The sequence below is a fragment of the Nycticebus coucang genome, chromosome 15 (genome assembly GCF_027406575.1).
Source record: "Nycticebus coucang isolate mNycCou1 chromosome 15, mNycCou1.pri, whole genome shotgun sequence".
In the NCBI taxonomy this organism is placed as follows: Eukaryota; Metazoa; Chordata; class Mammalia; order Primates; family Lorisidae; genus Nycticebus; species Nycticebus coucang.
Window position 1 is genome coordinate 27,890,067 of NC_069794.1, and position 23,904 is coordinate 27,913,970.

Here is a 23,904-nt window from a genome sequence, read left to right on the forward strand (position 1 = left end):
GATTTTGTTTGGGAGGGAGTATTTGGAACTTATATGCTAATTTATTTTTAAGAATATTTTGGCATTTCTCATTATATAAAGGCTTCCAAAGTTAAAATAAAATTGAAATCTGAAAAGAGGTTGTAACAAGACCCATTCACATAGAGTAAACTGTGTGATTCTGAGTTATATTGGCAAATTAATGCAAACTTTTAAGACACATTTTCTCGCAATAGCATTTATTGAACATCTGAGCAATTATTCTATGTGGCTATAATTTAGAGAATTTTCAGATTATTTGTTCCCGTGGATAATATATTATGCAGAAATAGACTCAATGTAATAAACTATTTAAGAGACAGGACAGCATAATCGTTGGATACGCAAATTTTCTTATCAAGCTGAGTGGCGTCAAATCTTACCTAAATCACTAACAGTATGACCCTATGGAATTCACTTAATAATTCATTATTATATGAATTACAGGAAAAAGAAGGAGTATTTTCAATGCTTTATGTCCAATATCCCAGCTGAGCTTCATAGCATATTGGTTAAGAGTGTAGACTCTGGAGCCAGATATTTGAATACTAGTCTGAATTCTACACTTCATGAACTGTTTAGCTTTGAAGAAAAATAACTTTTCTGCACTTTTCACCTTGTAAAGTTAAGGCAATACTGTTAATTATTTTATACACTTTTTAATTAAAAAATTAAAATTATTTTTATACATTTTTATATGAGTTTATTTATATGAAATGCTTAGAACAACTGCTTTGAAGAATAATGTAACATATGAAAACTATAACTTAATCATCAATGATCTGAAAGAGTGAACCAAAGTAAAGAAAGCCCTTTTAAAGATGCCTAAGAGTCAGGGCTTTATTGTTATTACCTATTGTATTAGTTTACATTAACTGCTACAAACAAATAACTAAAAATTGGTGGCTTAAAAACCAGAAAGTTATTGTCTCACAGCTCTGGAGTCCAGAAGCATGAAATCAAGGTGTCAGCATGTCCACACACCCTCCAGAGATGAGAGAGCAAAATCTGTTCCTTACTTCCTTTGCCTTCTTGTGGCTGTCAGCATTCTCTGATGGACTTTACCTTGTCTTATCCTCTAGGTTGTATGCTCATGCAATCTGTCTCTATCTTTCTTTTTCCTCTAAGGATACTTGTGATGACATTTGGAGCTCACCCAGATTATCCAGGATGATAAACTTGTTTCAAGATCTTTTCTTTAAACACCTCTGCCCGGATCCTTTTACAAATGAGGTAATATTTAATATTTCCAGCGACTTGGAGATAAATGTAACTTTGGGAGCCATAATCATCCTACCACAGTTATTAAGAGATTATTTGCCATTACTTAATATTTGTCATTATATGTCAAATTTCGTATAACACTGTTTTTTAAAGTAGTTTTAGATGAATTAGCACAGATGATATAACATATGCTTGAGTTTTGATTATAGCTTGGAAGGAAATCAAATTAGGTTTTACCAAATTTAAAGTTTTAAATCAGCATATTTCTTAAAATCAAGTTATTTATTTTATCTTATTGTATACTTATTTGAATCAGCTTATATCACAGATATTTTTCTCCAAATTAACTTGACAGAAAATGATAGTGAACTTTGAAAATAACTGTAAATATTGAGATAATTTATATCATATGTACATTTCTCCATTTTTGGAGAAAATTCCAGTAATGGAAAGGAAGTATTAATAGTAAAGTATTGCTAATTTCTTATAACATTTAGCACTTTAAAAATTAAAGTAATATGTGTAAAATTATAATGATAATGTGTCACTTTCTTACATCTGGGTCTTACTATGCCAATTTCACTCAGCCATAATATTTGCATACATATTATTCTGGTCATTTACCTTGTACTCAATCATAAAGCAACTCATGAAATTTAATACAGGGTGGCCCTGTGGCTCAAAGGAGTAGGGCACCAGCCCCATATGCAGGAGGTGGTAGGTTCAAACCCAGCCCTGGCCAAAAACTGCAAAAAAAAAATAATACAATGTTAGGTGTAAGAGGTATCATGTAGAAATCAATTTGTTTATTGACTTGATTTTCGAAACTTTTCTGAGGTGGCAATTAACCTAGAATCCATGATCTCTGAAGTTGATCACTGATTTCATTTGGAAGTATATGTTTCCTGGGGAGAAATCTTCAAACTATTCACCAGTCTTTCAACAGTGTCAAAGATCCAAACATTTTTCAAACCAGAGCTCCAAGGCATCCTGTGAGCGAGCATTTCTGTTTTTATGCTGATAGTAGCCAAAGGTAATTATTTAATTCACTCAACAAATTCTGTTCCTAATTTGATAAAAACTATGCAAGCTGTTGTGATTTTAGAGAATCAGTAAATTATAGCCCTCTCTTCACACCTGAGGAGAATGGGAGTGAAATCTAAGAATCAAGCAGACTCAAATCATCTCGTATTTATTTCTGACAAAGTGGTTTGGCAGATGTGGCCATGTTCTGTGACCAAATGAGTTTGCTAATAACCCTCCCAAACATAATTATTCACTCCAGAGCCTCGTGTCTCTGCTATGCTCTTAGAGCCTAGCCTATTATATTTCCCAATCCAGCCAGGAGCACAAGCAAGGCCTCAGCTAAACACGTTAAGCGCTTTCTCTCAAACTCACCTATGAGAGATCTCCTTCCTCCCAAGGAAGAAAACCTAAGAGTGGAAATAATATCAAAGGTTTTTTAGGAGTTTTCTGCATATGGTAGCGTGTGACATGAAACTTAAGTCCTCTTTTTATCATTCTCAAACTTTCTTTCTTGTATTGTATTTGGCTTAAACCTAAGTGTATGGAGAGAGAATATCATTGTACTGGCACATCCTGCTTCTCTCCTCATAAGCCATCTCCCCGTATCAGATTCTAAAGTAGGATTTCTCTTATTAGGATAGAGTCTGGGATCTCACACCAGAATGTTAATAGAGTCCTTAGGACCTCAGTGAAAAAACAATTCTGTTCCTATTAATCACTTCTAGAGAACCCAAAGAAATAACAAGGCATAACCAAGATTTATACAACACTGAACTCCGGTTACTCCAGCATACACACATGTGCATGCACACACATGTGCTCAGAAAACGTAGAAAATATAAGAAATTCCTTGCCCTTAGAGCATTTATTACTGGAAGAATTATGTGACCAGAATACAATGTTATAGAGAACGCCAGTACATTCAAGATGATTTGTGCTTCTTGGATTCAGCTTGACTAGTGAATCTAGAAGCAAATAGTCCATACCCTAAGATGTTAAATTGCCTCAAAAACAGTCAGAGGTGAATGTCCAGGGACAGTCTGGGGCCATCTCAGGTCTTCTGGGGTGTAAATACAGTTTTTCTTTGTGCAATTTTTCAAAGACATGCAAAAAACCCCTATGGATGTCTCTTTCCCCCGATTTTTTTTTTTTTTTAAGCTTTGGTCAGTCTATTTTTTTGCCCCAATGTATCACAGTTTAATGTTAAATTATTTTGCTCCATGTATCACAGCTTCATGTTAATTTTTTTTTTTTCTGATTGTTTTCAAAAAAAACTCCGGAGATAGGGGTCCTCCCTGGACTTGAGCTTTGAGTTAGGTCAAATAATTATATCATGCAACTGGCACTTTCCTAGGGATTGTCAGACAAGTCTAACAGTGAACCACTTGAAGGTATAGGACTTTCTGAGGAACTCCAAACATGACTTTCTTTTTTTTTTTTTTGTAGAGACAGAGTTTCACTTTATGGCCCTCCGTAGAGTGCCATGGCATTGTACAGCTCACAGCAACCTCCAACTCCTGGGCTTAAGTGATTCTCTTGCCTCAGCCTCCCGAGTAGCTGGGACTACAGGCGCCTGCCACAACGCCCGGCTATTTTTTGGTTGCAGTTCAGCCGGAGCCGGGTTTGAACCCGCCACCCTCGGTATATGGGGCCAGCGCCTTACTGACTGAGCCACAGGCGCCGCCGGCTACACAGCATTTGTCTTCTAAGTTATTGTGCTAATTCTCAAGAACACTACAGAGCTAGGGAGAAAGTGATGAGAGTAGGCCAAGGTATATTGCCATAAATCCTGCTTTTCATAAAAAAAGTAAGCAAATTTTTTATAGTTGTTTCATTATTTTGGTTAATTTCCAGAATTCTGAAAAATCTTCATTTTGACAATTTATTGCCTATGGTTTTGTTATTTTTATGAGGGAGGCTATTTTTGGAGGTCCTCAGTCCTTCTCTTATTTTCTCCAGTAAAATTCAACATATTCTTTATGACAAAGCAGGTAATGGTCCATTTTCCTAAGTGGTATAGTTAGTTGTATCTTCCAATTTATAGGCAATATTTTTGCTCCATAGACCTGTATAATACCCATAAGAAATCCTACAAATGAAAGGTGGGAAATAACAGTTTAAAATTATTTTTATGTAATTTTTATACTTTGTAAAAACTGATCTTACATAACTGCAATTAGATAAGAAAGAGAGGTTCAAGAGATCCATTTTACAACATGGTGAATGTAGTTAATAATGATATATTATATTCTTGAAAAATGCCAAGAGAGTGGATATTAAGTGTTTTCAGCACAAAACTAACCCTATGAAGTAGTATATTTGTTAATTAGCTGGATTTTACAACTCCATAATTTAGATAAACTTCAAATACATACAATTTTATATGTCAATTTAAAAATAAAACCATAAATTTTCAGTAACAAAATAATTTCAAAGGCATTTTTATCCTTATCTTACAGATAATAAAATTGAAGATTCAAAGATATAAACTTTCCTAAACTCAAAAGACGTAAGTTGTAACCTAAGATTAAAATCTACCTTGGTTGACTCAAAGGTATATTCTATTAAACACTGGATCATGTGTAGTTTTTTATATTATATTCATTTACACATCATTGCCTTTGAATAAATTCTAGTTTCCCGAGTAGAAGTAACATCACTGACTAATATCTGCATCTTCAGTGTCTGCCATGGTGCATGATACCCAGTGGACCCAATAGAAGATGTTGAATGTGGATGGCGCCTGTGGCTCAAAGGAGTAGGGCGTCAGCCCCATATACCAGAGGTGGCGGGTTGAAAACTGGCCCCGGACAAAAAAAAAAAGAAAAGAAAATGTTGAATGAAAGAATAAATGAAAGTCACAACTTCTCTGAGGCCCTAAGTCTTACAGCTCTAAAATGAGAGGTTCAAATGCCCCATCTAGTAAAAAAAGGTATGTTCTCAAGAAGAAAAACAATGTTAGTTACTGTGTGTAATGGATGTGGTACCAACAGAGTGATGCCTGAGAAAATTATTTTTGTTTCAAGTGAAGTGAAGTGGAGAGAGGTTGAAGCTTGGAAAATTCTTTAAGTATCAGTGTTCCTCTTCTAAGGGATGAATTTGGCCTATTCGTCAAAAATTAAATGGGAGCTAATGTTTGTGGGTGTCTATTTGGGGTGTCTGGATGTTTTATCATTAATGACAATTTCTCAGAACAAAGATTAAAGAGATTCTTCATAAGTTTTTCACATTATTTTTTTCAGTATTATTTTACTATTATTATATCAGCTTAATTATATTTACACAATGTCTCCTAACCAAGGATATCAAAATATTAAGATTTAAGTTATTACTTTTCAATAACACCAATAATAACAATAAAAGATTGTGATAATGTATCTCATATTTTTTGTTTACCTACAAAATGTCAAGAAATATGTTGAGCGCATTAAACACTACATCTTTTATAACTCACAGGTTGTTTCCTCCATTTTATTTGTGAACAAAATGTTTCACAGGATATATAAGAAAAATTTTCTAATCTGTGCAGCCAGTGGGATAGAGCCACATGACCATTAATTCCAAAAACTATGATCTTAAGCGTACATAAGCTAGAGGAAAAAAATCAAAAGCATATTTAATCAAATCATTGCAATGTTCAGGTTTAAACTGCAGGTAAATCTTTTGTTCTGATTCAATTTTGGGAATACATGATTAAATGCAAAGCAGAATATTGGTTCTGAACACATAATGAGCACAGAAACCTTGATTCTACCAATTATTAGGTACTAAGCTTAAGTTATGTAAACTTACTGAGCCTGGAATAACTTGAAAATTAAATTCAAATATGAATATTGACCACTTTGTGTTCTAAAAGGACCCTATGAGATAATGAATGTACACAACTTAACTTAGTCATTGGTAAATGATGCTTAGGAAATAGCTCTCTCTGTGTGAGTATGTGTCTGTGAGTGTATGTGTGTGTGTATGCGTCTCTCTGTGTGTGTGCTTTTAATATTTTCCCTCCCTGTTAGTGCCTCTGGAAAATTTTGGTAGGTGAGCCCCAAGGAGATTTCTAATCTCACTCAAATTAGAATAATGTGAGATTAGATAATAATTTCTCACATTAAATGCCTTTGATAGAAACTGATATAAATCTTTCTTATTTACCTAGTCACTGCTATAAAACAAATTTTCCTGAAATTTATGAACAACCACTGTTTGCAATCTATCTCTTTGATTTTGGTCTTAGCCTGCATCTCTCTAGGTCCTTAAACTCTGTCTTTAAAAGCCCTCATTAAGAGGTTAAGCACCTGTGGCTCAGTCGGTAAGGCGCCGGCCCCATATACCAAGGGTGGCGGGTCCAAACCCAGCCCCCGCCAAACTGCAACCAAAAAATAGCCGGGCGTTGTGGCGGGCGCCTGTAGTCCCAGCTACTCGGGAGGCTGAGGCAAGAGAATCGCTTAAGCCCAGGAGTTGGAGGTTGCTGTGAGCTGTGTGAGGTCACGGCACTCTACCGAGGGCCATAAAGTGAGACTCTGTCTCTACAAAAAAAAAAAAAAAAAAAAAAGAGTTAACTACTTAATGCCTCAATTTATTGATATTCTAGATATTCATTTGCCAAAAGGAATAGTTGAGTTTTTATTTATTACTCTCGGCAAGTACTACTTAAATGTATATTTTTAAATTACATCTTCTTATACTCAGTGGAATGTTTTACATATCTGTTTTTGATGGAATTAAATGATCCTTATGGCATGACAAGGACACTATTAATTTTCTACTAACAGCTTCCACAAATCTTTAACATCATGAAGATTTCAGTACGTAAATGCTAGAGAGATATGCATTGGTTAAAATACAGACTCAAGTGGGGCCATATTGCAAAATGTTTATGAAGCATATACTTTTTATATTCAGTTTCCCTTTGGGACAATTACTTCATTTTTAGAATTTTTCATGTAGGAAAATGTTAGAATACCGGAGGGGAAAATCATATTGCACATAGCCTGCGTTAAGCATTGCTAAATCCTGCCACGCAGTGAAGGGCATGGAGTTATGCATGTGCATATTTGTGAGGAGATACGTTTGTAAATCTTTGTGCTGACATTAAAATGGAGAACTCTAAATACAGTTTGGTGCATACCTGGCATTTTCTGTCTCAATGCAATAAGAATGTAAATGAAATTGCACAGTGTGTGTATAAATAAGCTATATACATAAGTTTGGAATGCATATATTGAACCCCTCCCAAAAATAATAAACATAGTACATTTATTTTTGACACTTAGACCTGTGTAAGTGTCTGACAAGAGTGCAGAATGTCACATTTCATGTGGTTTACACTGACTCTGTGGTATCCAAGATGAATGTCAAGTCGTGAATGAATGGAAGTGGTGCTGAAAAGGAGAACGGTGATACCTTTACTTGGACCTACTTGTATTCCAGTTATGACTGAAAATAAAACACTGCTGAAATGACTGAAAAAAATAACAGTAATAATGTAACACAGTTTTTGTCTTCTGGTTAACTACAAAATGCCAAATTCCCTGTCACTTGGGTATGTAACTTTCACCTATATATTTACAAAAAGAGAACATAGAAACAAAAATGGTATTAAAATGGAAAAGAAACAAAGAGCTTTGTTTTCAACTCCAATTTCATTAAATTCTGGATAACTTTTCATTTGCAGATTTGATTACTTTATTTTGCTTGACCATATATTCTAGGAAAAGATTCTCTAATTTATATATGTATAAAACTACTCAAAAATCACCTAGATAGAATCCAGACCATCTTTAGTAAAGATTTTATTAATATATTTGGAGATTGTATTTTTCTCAATCAAAGTGGTGTAAGATGGTTTCTTACTTTATATTCAATAGCTGATTAATAATATTAGGAAAATAATGATGCCTTTAATCTCATGAAAATTTATAAAGTTAATGAGAATGGCCTCTGTAATAAATTATCCTTTGTATTCTCATAGAAGTAACAGGGAACAATTGAATGAATTAAGGGACATACATTTTCATTAATCCTGTCAAGTCATTCACCTTCCTACCCTGTTTCCCTGAAAATAAGACAGTGTCTTATTTTAAGGTGTGCTCTCAATGATGCGCTAGGTCTTATTTTCAGGGGATGTCTTATCTTTCCTGTAAGTAAGTCTTAGTTTCGGAGGGTGTCTTATTTTCAGGAAAACGGGGTAAATTTTATTTAAACAATATCTAATGTCAATGGTGGTCTCCCTGAGTTTTCCTCAGTTTCACAAATTCATTGCCTCAAAATCTTAGAAGAAACTAAAAAAAAGTATCTTTACTTAAAGAATAAATGTTAGTTTATCTTATTAACACACTTCTCTTGTTTAGTATATTTCTGTAATTGTGTACAATGTACATCTGATTATGTTTCATTATTAAATTTTTACTACCTTGTAAGATCCCAAAGCCAATTAAACTAATCAAGTAGATGATAAATTTGTCAGGTTCAATAATATTATTAAACATATTAAGATAAATGATCTTGAATTTTGAATGGCTCAAGAAGAATGGTCAAATTAGGGAGAAGACATCATTTTTTTTAAAACTTATTTTTCCAAATACTGTTCTGTATCTGGAGTTCCTAAAACCCATTGGTCATTTCTCCTATTTTTATATTACTTATTCAATGTTATTTCTACTTTTTCCATACAACATTCCATAGTTTGCTAGTGTTGCATTGGTAATGATTAGTGGCCAAAATTTTAAATTTATACCAGTGGAAATGAAGCTTTCATTTTCAGAAGATAAAATGTTTCTGTTCCAAAATGGAAGAAGTCAAGTTTTATAAAATAGAATATATTTAGGTCTCTTATCGTTATAGTCTGAAATATTCGAAAGGTGAAATGAATAAATGGATATGTGTGTAGATATATACACACACACACACACACACTTTCAAATAACTGTGCAGTCCTGGTTTGTTTTGCTTGAAAAAAAAAAGTATTGTTGTTTTAAAGTCGATGATGCCATAATTTCAAACAGATTATATATGGTCAGAGAATTGAATGCAGAGAAATTTGATTCAGCATGATTTCCAGAATGGGAATCAAATCTTTATTTATATTTTTTATTGAATAAAGCTCAGGACAATGAGTTAGTCAAGTGCCCAGGAGGTTTGCATTCATAGAAATTCATGAATTTCTCATTTAATTGGATGAAGAAAGCTATCAGTAAGTTTTGTGCATAAGTCATCACAGAATCCTACAATTCTTACACCTCAACATGGACAACATTTGGTAAATATTAATTTGTAGTGCTTATTGTATATGGTAAAAGAACTTATGAGTAAATGTTATATTTTATTTCTTCTTACATAAAAGAAAAACATGACTCATAATTCAGGTATCATATGTAAGGACATGTTACTCATGTCCTTACACGAAACAAAGGAAAAAAAATGTTATACAAATTAGTGAAATTAGTGATTTTCTTTCAGCCTATCAGAGAAATGAAGTCACTGAGCAAATCAGCATTGGAAAATCTGCAGATACAGGTGAATACAAAGAGGTCCCAGCTAAGGTATGCTTACCCCAAACAGCAGCTGCTGGAGATGTATACCTATAGGAACACTTAAACAGCAATTTTGATGAGTACTGAAAGATGACTGCAGGTTAACATAAGAACCAGAAATAGGTGGAGGAATGACACTTTCATGGGTTTTACATCCAGGAAAAGTACAAGACTCTGAAGGTAAGGAGTGAAGAAATATTTCCTCATGATTCTGATAGGGTTAGGGAAAGACTAATCATTATGGCAGTGAGGGAGAGAAAGCTGAGAAATACTGAGAATGACACGCGAAAGACAGGCCACCTGAAAGGCTAATATTTAGTCACAGGATTATAACTGCTCCCCTTGACCTATACCTTAGTACCAAAACACAGATCTGCTATACTAACAGTGCAATAAATCGGAAAGTGTTGCAAGACTCTATCTGAAGATGGGCTTTCAAGGAAAAACAAAGAATACAGGGAAGATATAAAGTATATCTAGTATTTGCAGTAGTCAAGCTCTTAAAAAGAGAGAGGAAATGGTGGCACAAAAGGTCTTAGGAATGAGAGAAATGAGAAGTTATTCAAAGGAGATAATATTTCACTTACACTGGTGAATATGTTCTAAAGACTTGCTATATAGCATAGTACCTTTAGTTAATAACACAGGATTATGCCCTTTGAAATTTGGTAGAAAAATTTGAAGTGTCAGGCATCCATAACTACAAACAGCTCAAGTCCTACTCAGATGAACAAGATACCTTCTGTGAAATACGTATTTATCATAATTTCTTCTACCAGATACTTCATGTCTGTATTTCAGTACTAAATTACAAGCTTGCTAAAATACATACAAAACACTGCCTGAAGAGACAAAACATATATTAGAATTAGACTCAAACTTTGCACAGATGTAAAAGTTATCAGATAGGGAATTTAAAATAACTTTAAGTAGCATAAGTGGACAAAATGCAAGATCAGATAGGTAATTTAAACATAAAGCTAGAAACATATGGACAAATCAAAACCCTTTATACTATTGGTACATATCTATAATGTTATTAGGCACCATAGAAAACAGTGTGAAGATTCTTCAAAAATTAAAAATAGAACTACCATAAGATCCAGAAATCCATTTCAAGGTGTATATCCAAAAGAAATAAAATCAGTGTGTCAAGGAGATATTTTCACTGCCATATTTATTTAACAGTATTCATGATAGCTATTAAGTGAAAATAATTCAAGTGTTTATCAACAGATGAGTGGATACAGAAAGGGTAGTGGATATACACAGTGGATTTTTATTGAACCGTAAAAAGGAAAATCTTGAAGACTCAGCACCCGTAGCTCAAGTGTCTAAGGTGCTGGCCACATACACCAGAGCTGGTGGGTTTGAATCTGGCCCAGTCCTGTCAAACAATAACAACTACAACAAAAAAAATAGCCAGGCATTGTGGCAGGTGCTTGTAGTCAAGCTATTCGGGAGGATGAGGTAAGGAAATCACTTAAGCCCAGGAATTAGAGGTTGTTGTGAGCTTTGGCAACACATCACTCTACTCAGGTCAATAGCTTGAGGCTCTGTCTCAAAAAAAAAAAAAAGAAAGAAAGAAAAAGAAAAAAGAAAGAAAGATAATCTTGTTACTTTAAATAACATGGATGAACCTGGAAGATATTATGCTAAGTAAAATAAACCAGACACGGAAAGACAAATAATGCATAATTCCACTGATATCTAGTATCTGCAGTAGTCAAGCTCTTAAAAACAGAGAGAAAATGGTGGATACTGAGAGAAATAAGAAGTTATTCAAAGGAGATAATATTTCACTTACACAGGTGAATAAGTTCTAAAGACTTTCTGTATAGCATAGTACCTTTAGTTAATAACACAGGATTATGCTCTTTGAAATTTGTTGAGATGATAGATTGACATTAAATATTCATACAGCAAAAATAAAAAGGAAAGGAAGGAAGGAAAGGAAGGAAGGAAGGAAGGAAGGAAGGAAGGAAGGAAGGAAGGAAGGAAGGAAGGAAGGAAGGAAGGAAGGAAGAGTTACAAGAAAACCCAGGGAGATATTGCATGTATCTAATTGCCCTGACTGTGGTGATGATATTATGGTTGTTTGCATATATACAAACTGACTAAAATTTACATATTAAATATGCACCATTCTTTGTATATCAATTATAGTTTGATGAAAGTATTTTTAAAAAACCTTTGAAAGGTTATGGTAGAATAAAATGCATGGCAACAAAATGGACTACTGTTGATGATCTCACTAGTAGATTGAAAATGGCCAAGAAAGACCATGAGTTTGAAGAGAGGCCCATAAAAAAATTTCTAGTCTAAACACAAACACAAATAGCATGATAAAAAAGAATACAATATTCAATAATTTTGATAATTATTGGATATAACATAGACATAACTGGAATTCCAAAAGTGCATGAGAATAGAAAAAAATATCAAGTAACAATGGCCAAGAGCTATTCAGAATTAATGACAGACATCCTACAAAATAGACTAAAATCAAAATGAAGGAGAAAATTTTACAAGATGTAAGATGAAAACAATTGACCTATAATGGAAAAACCCATCAGGCTAATAGCAGACTTCTCCACAGAGACCTTAAAAACTGGAAGGGATTGCAGCCACGTTTTTAATCAAACAGAACAACAGTTAGCCAAATATTTTGTCAAACAGAACAACAGTTAGCCAAATATTTTGCATCCTACAAAATAAGTTTTAGAAATGATGGAGAAATAGTTTCTAGGCAAGTAAATACTAAGTAAATTTTTCTGTCTTAGACTTGCCCTACAGGAAATGCTCAAACATTCATTGTACATGCAACAGTACGATAAATACACCCAGTGTAAAAACACTGAAGGTTTACAGCTCACAGTAATAAAGAAGGAAATAAACCAATAAGATATCAACCAACATAATTAAATGAACAGTATCCCACATATCAATATTAGCACCCAATATAAATGATCTGGATGCTTAACTCAAAAGACATAGACAGAATGGAAGAGTAGACATAATGTAAGGATTTATTGCCTCCAGGAAACACATCTAAACCACAACAATTTACACAGACTTAAGATTAAAGCATAGAAAAAAAAAATATTACAAAAGCAGGGAAGTGTAGCTATTCTCATATCCAATAACGGACTTTAGGTCAACAATAGTAAAAAAGGCAAAGATGGCCATTATATAATGGTAAAGGGAGCAATTCAAAAAGAAAAGATATCAATTTTAAATATACTGGGGGTGCCAAAAAACGCACATACATTTTAAGTGGTCTTGTTGGAAGTAACATTGAGCATTTCTCAAAAATGTATGAATTGCAGATAAAATGTATGTGCAGAGCACATTTAGGTGGACTTGACCAGTAATAGTACCTCTGATTCAACTTTGAAAATTCATACATATATAACATCCCTTAAAAAGTGTACAGTTTTTTGGGCACCTTCTGTATAAGAAGAATTCCCAGTTTGATAAAGCAAATTCTTCTGGATCTAAGTAAAGAAATAAACAACAGCATCTTAAATTCCAGGGACTTTAACATTCCACTGACAGAACTGCACAGACCAGCAAAGCATAAAATGAATAAAAAAACACTGGACTTAAACAGGACTCTAGAACAAATGGACCCAACAGACATTTGTAAAATGTTCTAACCCAAAACTACTACAATATGCATTTTTATCACAGCCACATGGGTCATGTTCCATGATTAGTCATACCAGAGTCCACAAAACTAGTCTCATAAAATTAAAAAAAAATCAATTTTTTTTTTTCAGACTGCAATGGGATAAAATTAGAAAAAATTCCAGAGGAACACTGAAAACTATACAAAGTCCTGGAAGTTAAGCAACCTACTGTGAATAAACCTTGAGTCAAGGATAAATTAAGATGGAAATCAAGAGATTCTGTAAATCAAATGAGAAACCAAATAATAACTGGTATTATCCATGGGACACAAGCTTTCAAAATCTGTAGAATTCATTAGATAAAGTTCTGAGGGGAAAATGTATAGCCTTAAATACCAACATCAAAAAGGCACAAAGATCACGATTAACCATCTAATGCTACATCTCAAGGTACTACCAAAAGAACAAACAAAACCCAAAGCTAGCACAAGAAAAAAATATATCAATGGATACCTCTGACATTTCACTTGGGTGCTTCTTTTTTAATTTTTCTTGTGAAGGTACATCTTCATTTTTTCAAGCGCACATTCTGGCTTGTGATTACCTTCCAATTTTTTTGGAGCAAGGTTTGTGAAACCAGGATAAGTAAAAAATTCATGTTATTTTTAAATATGAGTTCTGTTGTGGACCAACAGCACAGAGAGCTCAAAATATAAAGAGAGATTGGAAAGGATGTGGCTAATGAACACACAGTACATTGATGGTCTGAGAAATTTTGGTCTGCTGATTTGAATCTTAAAATTGAGCCAGGAGGGTGACCTGAGACAAAGGGGGATAATGATGAACTGAAAGCTATTGTGGAAGCAAATCCATTTCATCCTTTATATGAAATAGCAGCAAGGTGTGACATTACTATTCTAATCGTATTAGCCCATTTCAAACAAATTGGCAAGATAAAGAAGCTGGATAGATAGGTTCTACATGAATTAAATGAGCATCAAAAAAAATTGTCTCAAGCTTGCCTTTCTTTGCTGCCACGACACAAAGAGAAACCATTTGCACACCATGTTGTTATGTGTGGTGAAAACCAGATTCTTTTTGAAAATCATGAATATTTGGCCTACTGGTTGGATAAAGGCAAAGTGCCAAAACACAACCCACAACTGAATATTCATTAAAAAAAAAAAAAAGCTAATGATGTCTGTTTGGTGGTCCAGAGCTGCTATTATCCACTATCACTTTGTAAAACCTCATTAATGGATTATAGTGTATGTCTTCTGCAACCTGTTGGATGACATGATGAGGATGTTTGTGATTAAGCAGGTGAAATTGGTCAGTAGTGACAGGCCAATCCTCTTGCAAGATAATGTTCCACCACAGTTTGGTCAAACAATACTCCTCAAAGTACAGAAGATGGACTTATAAACTCTACATCATCCACTATATTTGCCTGACTTTGTACCAACAGATGTCCACTTCTTCCAGGCTTTGGACCACTTCTTGCAAGGAAAAATACTCAATTCTCAATAAGCTGTGGAAAATGTGTTTTAGCATTTCTTTGCCACTCACTTTCTAAGCTTCTTTGCTGCTGGCATAATCAAGTTTAACTTAATACAGCTGCTGGCTTAAGTTAAGATAGCAAAATTGATTCAATAGTTTAGACACATACTTTATTTGGTTGTACTGTTTGACATTTTTGATTTGAAATTGTAAATTTCATATTTAATGATATTAATGAATATCCATTTGTTAGTGGGTTAAGTTGGAGACATTCCATAGACCTCATATGTACCTTAATATAGGTACACATGGTTGCAAATAGAAATATTTATGGATATTGTATACACATGGTAATTTACACACCTATTTGCTTGCTCTTTCACTGAGAGGCCCTGGAAGCAACAACTTTTCATTAGTTATGAGCATGTTTAGAGACTAGATCTTGGTTTCAAACACCATTCTCAAAGAATAGGTATTCAGGTCTCATTGGAGATATTTTTGATTCTAGGACTGGAATCGAAAATGTACAAGATAAACCTGAAACATCTTTCAGTGCCAGAAAATAAGGAGCTTCTATCCCTATTCCACCACCCAGCAATGATATACAGACTTCCACAACTAAATAGGCATCCATCTACATGCATAGCACTATAGGCTCTGAAGTTAGCCTTCTTAGAATCCAACCTCATTCTCCTTGTCTACATAAAGTGTGAAGTTGGGAAGTTTGGTGCATTACTCTGTCCTTTATTTCATTTACATACTTGGAATTATGTTTTTTTTCTTCATAAGATTAATATATAACTTAAATATCAAAGAGTCTACAAAACTATTTATGTGTTCCTTTTATTAATTCATATCCTTATAACTACATTCTATATAAGAAGAAACTGTTATTTTCTGATTTTTCCACAAACAAATTCCCTACCATAAAATATAAAGGCAGAGAAATAAAATTCTATTTTATGTCAATCCTAATAGGTACGTTTAGTAAAGGTAACTACATTATTTCAAAGGATCTTGTTTCAAAAGCCTATTTAATTTCTGTTTGGAGAATTAAGTCACCATTGTTGTGCTGAGATTAACAGAATAGCCTAGAGAAAACTGCCAGGAGGTTAATTACCAAGTTCTCTTGAAAGTCAATAGATTTTTTTTTTTTAGCAGCCTTTTCTAAAACTAAGGAAGTCTCTAGGGTATTTATTGACTGAAGAACATTACTATTAGCATGTTTTCTTTTCTTGTTTTTTTTTACTTTCCCTGAAAAGCTGTATATTCTAAATGAAATTTACTTCTTATAAGAGAAAGTAAAACACATTTGAAAATCACAATGAAGTAGTTCTAACATAATACTTCAAGTTCACAGATACATTTTCATACCTAACTATGTTGTGAGTTTACAACAAAGTTACCTGCATTTGTTTCTAATGGCCAAAGCATCATTGCTTATTTTAAAAAATATATTCATTTTTTTCTTCTCAAGGTAATAACCAATGTTTTTAAATATAGTACTTAGATCAATTTAGATTCAGAAGCAAGTTGAGTTACTTTTGCAATAACTCCCAGGGACTTTTTGGGTCTATGTGCAGGTCTATTGATCTTATTTAAATGACTGTATATTTAAGGAACAGTAATATTACAAATATTTGTCTGGGCACAGTGACTCATGTCTGTAATTCTAGCACTCAGGGAGGCTGAGACCCATGGATTGCTGGAGGTTAGGAGTTCGAGACCAGCTTGAGTAAGAGTGAGACCCAATCCCTAAAAACAAGTCAGGTGTTTGGTGGGTACATGTAGTCCCAGCTGCTTGGGAGGCTGAGGTAAGAGGATCATTGGAACCCAGGAGTTGGAGGTTGCTGTGAGCTATGATGCTACATGCTACAGCACTCTACTGAGGGCAACATAGTGAAACTCTGTCTCAAAAAAAAAAAATTTGAAAATATATGATAAATCAGCATTTTTAATAGCTTAGGTCATATAAAGTCAATTACTCACTGCACTTATAAAAAATTGAATTCCATATACAGTCTGAAATATTTTCACCGAACTGGTTAATACAGCCTTCATGGCATTTTCTTAGGGTGCTTCTTGGAAGGGTGCAAGTGAAGTTTACTAAATGTAGAGTATAAGGGTTTGAACACAATAATTAAGAAAATGCCATGAAAGTTACGTTAACCAGTTCGGTGAAAATACTTCAGACTGTATATGGAACCAGCACTTTGTACCTCATGATTGCATTATTGTACACAGATATGATTTAATAAAAAATAGAATGTTCAATATCTTATAGAATTTTTGAGCCAAAGATTTAAAAAAAATAGAAAAATAAAAAAATGAGTTCTATCTAAAGGCTATTTAAATGTGTTACCACTTTGTGAATTTTCCTAGTACAAGAAAATGTTGGTTATTGGTCCCAGCACTTTTACTGTGAACCTCTGACATCTCAGTGTTTTCAATAGGTCTCTTGGCAGCCATTCTGAAAGGTTCCGAACCCAAGGATAAAATCATTCCGAGAAGCAAGACATAAGCAAGGCGGAGATCCAATTCATGCAATTAAAGTGGCTTTTATTCCACCTGGAGGGCAGGTAAGGTGAGATTCCTGACTAGGGAAAAATCCACACATGGATTATAGCGGACAGGCATTTAAAGGATTAGGGTAGCCAGGATTGGTCTGTCCATAGCTTTACCTGGGCAGGTAGGTGGGACAAGGTTAGGGAGGCCTGGATTGGTACTTTCACTATTTCCTGGAATCTTTCCTGGGTGGGTCAGTAACTTAACTATCACATTCTCAATATTATCTTTATGTGTCAAGAAGAATTTTATTTCTCATTCTGTAGTCCATCTATTTCTTTGTCTGTTACATATATTCCTGAGGTTGTCACCCTTATTTTACTTGAACACTTCCAGGAATGAAGAGCTTACTACATGATAAGAAAACACCATCCATTTGGGAAAGATTCAAATGGTGAAGCTCTATTTGTTAATTTAAATCATTATGTTCAATGTCTGCCATATTTTATGTATTTGCTAAATAATTGTTATTATTTTTAAATACAATAACAGTTTCTCATATTTCTAGTTCATTCTATCTGTAAAAACATCCATAAAACACTTCCTTATCTTTGATGACTTTGACAGACTTTAGCTACAAAATATGCAACTCCAATGTACACCAAAGGTAAAAGCATATTTGAATTCAGTGACATGGAGAAGTGAGAGATTACTATTTTATTTATACTCCTGAGATTCTGGACAAATTTATATTACTGCACCTTAGATTTGTTTTTCTCTTTTCTTTCTTTTTTTTTTTTTTTGTAGAGACAGAGTCTCACTTTATGGCCCTCGGTAGAGTGCCGTGGCATCACACAGCTCACAGCAACCTCCAACTCCTGGGCCCAAGTGATTCTCTTGCCTCAGCCTCCGGAGTAGCTGGGACTACAGGCGCCCGCCACAACGCCCAGCTATTTTTTGGTTGCAGTTCAGCCGGGGCTGAGTTTGAACCCACCACACTCGGTATATGGGGCCGGCACCCTACCGACTGAGCCACAGGCGGCACCCTGTTTTTTTCTTTTCTTTTCTTTGTTTTTATTAATATTAAATCATAGCTGTGTACATTAATGCAATCATGGGGCACCATACATCAAGTTTCAAGGCATTTCAACTTAACGATGGTCCTATAGAGAAGTGGGAGATTACTATTATATTTATTCTCCCGAGATTCTGGACAAATTTATATCACTGGCCTTTGTAATTTTTTCTTTTTCTTAACACACAAAAGAGAAATATTAAAAGGAATAGTACACACACACACACACACACAAATCATTATCTTCAGTCACTGAAGCAAATTCACTTTCCTCACATTATTAAAGTAAAACTGGAGTCTCTTTCTGATAAAAGGAACTGTAAGTAAATTTACTACCAAAAAAGCTTAAATTTTTTTTTTTTACAAGTGTACACTCAGAAAGTAAATGGAAATGGCTCCATGAGCCTGCTGATCTTAGCAAATTCTGGCTTTATCTTGACAGGTAATAGTGAGGTATACAGCATATGACATTGAAAAAGGACTATGATCGTGACAATAATACCTTACTGGAGGAGCATGAGGATTGCTGGATCAGGTGATTCTGAAATGCAAGCAGGCAAATGTTGCCTGGTCATTATCCTCAGGAGAGAGAGACTATTCCTTAATAAGAAACTGGATTTTTTCCATGAGAATGGCTTCCAAGATCATTATTATGTATCATACTTGACTACATTTTTTTATCCAGATTCTTCCCTTCACAATCTAATTCATTTATCACAAGAAATTACTTATATTTTATTTCACAGGCATATTCTCAACAGAAAGTTAGAAGCCTAAAGTTCTTTTCTTCTTTACTCTTTTCTAAAACAAAGAAAATTTGGTTACTTTTACTTTTTATTCCAAGTCAGTAGTGCCCAGCCAAAACAAGTTTATTAAAACTTTATGAGTTGCTTATATATTTATTATATGTCTTTTGTAGGTTTAATCTATATTCCAAAAACCATCTTCATAATCTGTCTTTCTATCTTTCTATAGAGGTCAAAATGCTGAGAGGGCAATTCACTTAAGATTCTTAGAAGACCTTTTGACCAAAGTTAGAATGACCAGCATGTACTTCCTTAAATCTTTCAAAGGTCTTAACAAAGATTTTAAGCACAAAACTTTGATTTGATTTTGAATACAAAATCTCATTTCACTTTGCAAATCTTTAAATCCAGAAAAGACTGAGAATTAGAGTATTATTCAGTAAAACCTTGCTCTTCTCAGTTTCCTCTTTGTTCCACTTGAAATCTAAAAGAAATTCTTCATTAGGTCATCTTTCTCTCATCATATGACACACAAATTGCTAGAGTTAATCAATTGACATTTACAACATGCTGGCTGATTGCATTAGTCAGATGCTCAAGTCAAGTACTTTAAATACATTTTTCACAGTAATGCAGATTACCATTTTGCTAATTGTTTAACCACTATTTGAATGGTAACTTTTTCTTCAAATTGCAAAAACATATTTTTTTAACACTCTTCCAGCTCTATTATAAAGTTGAGCATCATTTTTCCACCCTTTCCTGTTTTTATTTTCCAGCCCATTTGCAGCCCTAGTATAAATTTGAGCATCATTTTTGCAGCATTTCCTGTTTTCCCACCGCATTTCCACCCTTTACATGGTTCTGTCAATGCCACATAGTTTAAATTTTTGTTAACACAGAACCTCTATCTTTTCACCAATTTTACCAGCTGAAGACAAAAATAATGTATTAATTCTCACAGCTCCAAGGATTGTCAGGGTATTATTCTAATGTGTTCCGGTTCATTTGGGGCTAGATGGTGTCAGGTGTTCTCATTCAATATTCTGGCAGTTAGCAGGCTAGTTAGGATGAGGGAAAAAACTTCATTCACACATCTTGTGATTAACTGTGTTGTCTGAGGCAATTATTAAATGTGCCTCATTATGCAGCAGGCTATTTCAAACTTTCTCATTGGCTGCAAAACCAAGTTCCTAACAGCAGGACAAAGCAAATCTGTTAGAAAGCACTTCCCCACAGACCTCTTTCAATAACACAGATCTCCTTTCCTTCCTCTGATATAAGTTTTCTCTCTAACTGCCAAGTAAATGGGCATATATTTTTACTTTTTTGTTGTTGTTGTTGTTGTTTAGAGACAGAGTCTCACTACTTTGCCCTTGGTAGACTACCGTAGCATCACAGCTCACAGCAACCTCAAACTCCTGGGCTTAAGCGATTCTCTTGCCTCAGCCGCCCAAGTAGGTGGACCACAGGCACCCACCACAATGCCCGGCCATTTTTCTGTCGCAGTTGTCATTGTTGCCCCGCTGGCCTGGGCTGGGTTTGAACCCACCAGCTTCGGTGTATGTGGCTGGAGCCCTAACTACTGTGCTGTGGGCGCTGAGCCTTTTACTTTGTTGTTGTTGTTGTTGCTGTTGTTCATTTAGCAGGACCTGAATTTGATTTATCATTTTTCTTAAAGTTGGGAAAACTTGTCACAACAAAATACCAAATCTCAGGAAATTGGGATAAAGTTTATTTTTCTTCCAAGTCACAGTCTAGTAAAAGCCAATGGGAAAGGAAGTAAGGATAAAGTTAAGTTTATTGCTGATAGATACCATAGAGAAGAGATCAGCATCCCTCACCAGGCCAAGAAGAAGGCAAGGATAAACTCAATCAATGGATGATTAACAGGAGAGAGAAGCAGGGTCCTGTGGACAACAGTCTTTTCAGAGTCTCAGGATTTATATGGGTTGATTTCCTGCAATAGGATTGGGTTATTAATTGGAAGGAAGATTGAGGGTAAACATAGGCACTCAGGGGTTACATTATCAAGTTCACTGGTGCTAAAACAGAAGAAGGTAATCAAACAGTTCAGGGTAGAGGACCTTATTTGCCTTGTTACCTAGAGGGTAACAAGTTAGAAATATGAAAACAAGAAGGATGCTGAAGAAGCATTAGTATGAATGACAATTATGACTCCACTTTATCTTCTGTGTCTGGCTGACAGCAAGAGAGACAGAGTTCATGCAGAAAGTGTATACACATGTAGCCGTTCCAAACTGGAGGAGACACACAGCTACTCACATACACCTGCTGAAACCAGGGACATGACTTCAAATAGATGCAGATTTTCCAGAAAATATAAGAAAATTAAATTACAGTAAAACCTCCATAGTTGAACACCTTCCTCCATTGACCACCTCCTTAAATTAACCCAATTTTCATAGACCAGACATACACCATATGTACATATGAGTACAGTAGGTCGAGTTTTTTATGTGACTACCTCTGTATGTGGTCTGTTACTGTCTCTTGAGTGCTCAAGTTAAAGAGGTTCTACTGTATTATTATCTATGAACATACACATTTTTTCCTTGTAACCCTCTTAATAGTAACATAATGCTATCATGAAATAAATGTGCATTCATTATGCATTTTCAAAATTTTTAAATATGCAATGTGTTTTGTATATCTACTGAAAATATGTCTTTGTATGTAAAGTTTTGGTAAAGTTTAATACACTAGTGTATTTAATAGGTACTCCTCCTTTTCTTTTCATACATGATTATTTTGAAAGAAAATTGCCAGATAAAACATGGAAATTTTAGGGTGGTCATGGTGGAAAACAGTTGACAACATAGCAAGACAATTTTTTTTCTTTTGATTTGAAAGTCGAAAAATTTATACAATTATTTATAAGAAGAGAGAAAGATATAGCATTCTCCTACATGCACATTATGTAATTAGAGTTTTTATAATAAGTGCCTCTTAGGAAAAGCAAGTAGTCTGAGTATCCAGGAATTTTTCTGAAAGCTATTGACAGATGGGAAAGGAGAAGGCTGTGGGAAACACATTTAGGTACTTAAGAGCATCAATTCATAACTATAGGGGACCCTGAGCCCTGATCTTTAGCATAAGACTTGCTTCCTGCATGAGAGATCTGGAGAATCACAAGAATAGCATGTGAGTTGTGTGCACGTAGGAGATCAAATAACTGGCATTCAGGAGAAAATGTATGTGTGAGGTGCGGCAATAATCATTATGGTAAAGATTCTCTAGATTCCAAAAGCCTCTTGATGCTAGAGGCCGAGGTTGTGCTCAAGGACTGAAGTTTTACAAAAACAAAGGTGGAGACTTTCTATTTGAACTTCTCCATGTTCTCCCTACTCAGGGCAAATGTTGGACAAGCAGCTTTTGTCTACTTTCTCCCATTTTATGATAATAAATATGGACCCAAAGGTTATTTGGAAGGACTGCTCCCGGAGTTCCTCAGTCTCCCAACACAGACTTTGTGTCAAGACTCTTTATTCCTCACGCCAAGACCCCCTCTTCTGGTGACCCCAAACCCCTGCACATAACCTGAGAGGGAGAGATTTGATTTAGGGTTTTATTCTTCTCTATGCCCCGAATGATAGTACTTACTGCCTTGATGTGTCTAGTCCCTGCTCTTGTCAAAACAAAGCTGATTCTGGTTTATTATGTTGTTAATTTTTGTCTATGCTTTCTGATTGCATTTTTACATAATCTATACATTGTTTGTTGCAACTATTCTTAATTTTTACAACCACAATATGGTTGCTTCTTTTAGCAGACAATTAACCTTGGTAACCCTGTTCTTTCTGAAGCAATATTGTCCACTAGGAAATTGTTTGAGCTTTACTATGCTATAAACACACATGAGGAAAAAAAGAAATTCACCTTCAGAAACACATAAGAGTTTTTAATATAATGTTTTCCTAAATGTGACAGCAAATGTTGCTTTAGTACCCCAAATTAATGTCTTCTCTTCAAATAGGTATCCTATCTACATCCATCTTTAGATAAGAATGAAAAGATTAGCACTGTGATCAAGTTGCTCATGTTCCAAAGAGCTTTAAAACTAATGATTGTAATGTTTTAAAAAAAATAGTTATCATGTATCAGAAGATAGAATTTATTTGTTCAAGTTTAAATGCTGTACTCCTGGGTATCTGAAATTTTTCTAACATTAAGAAAAGGGTAGTTGAGGTTAAGATTTTTGTGCATGTAAGTAGTGGGAATTATACAATTTCACAAATAAGACCACTAAATCAATTAGAAACTAATTAGGACATATGCTCTTTTTCAAAACAAAAACACTAGAAATTCAGTAATATCATCTGATCTATCAGATTGGATCATTGGTATTCTGCAAGCAAATGCTGAGATTTCAGTTTGCTTGACTTAATTTAAAGGAACTCATTTGAAAAAATATTGATTCTTCTCTCACATTAAAATTGTTTCTAGATTTTAGAAACAATTGTACATAATAAAGTACAATGTAATTATTATACAACTTAAAAGCCTTACGTACTGAGAAAGTACACCTAAAAAAGCAAAAATTGAATGTTCTAGCTTTTAATATGTAGCTAAATGTGGTAATATACAATTGTGCATAGAAATAGGAACAGGGCTGATCTTAGTGGTTA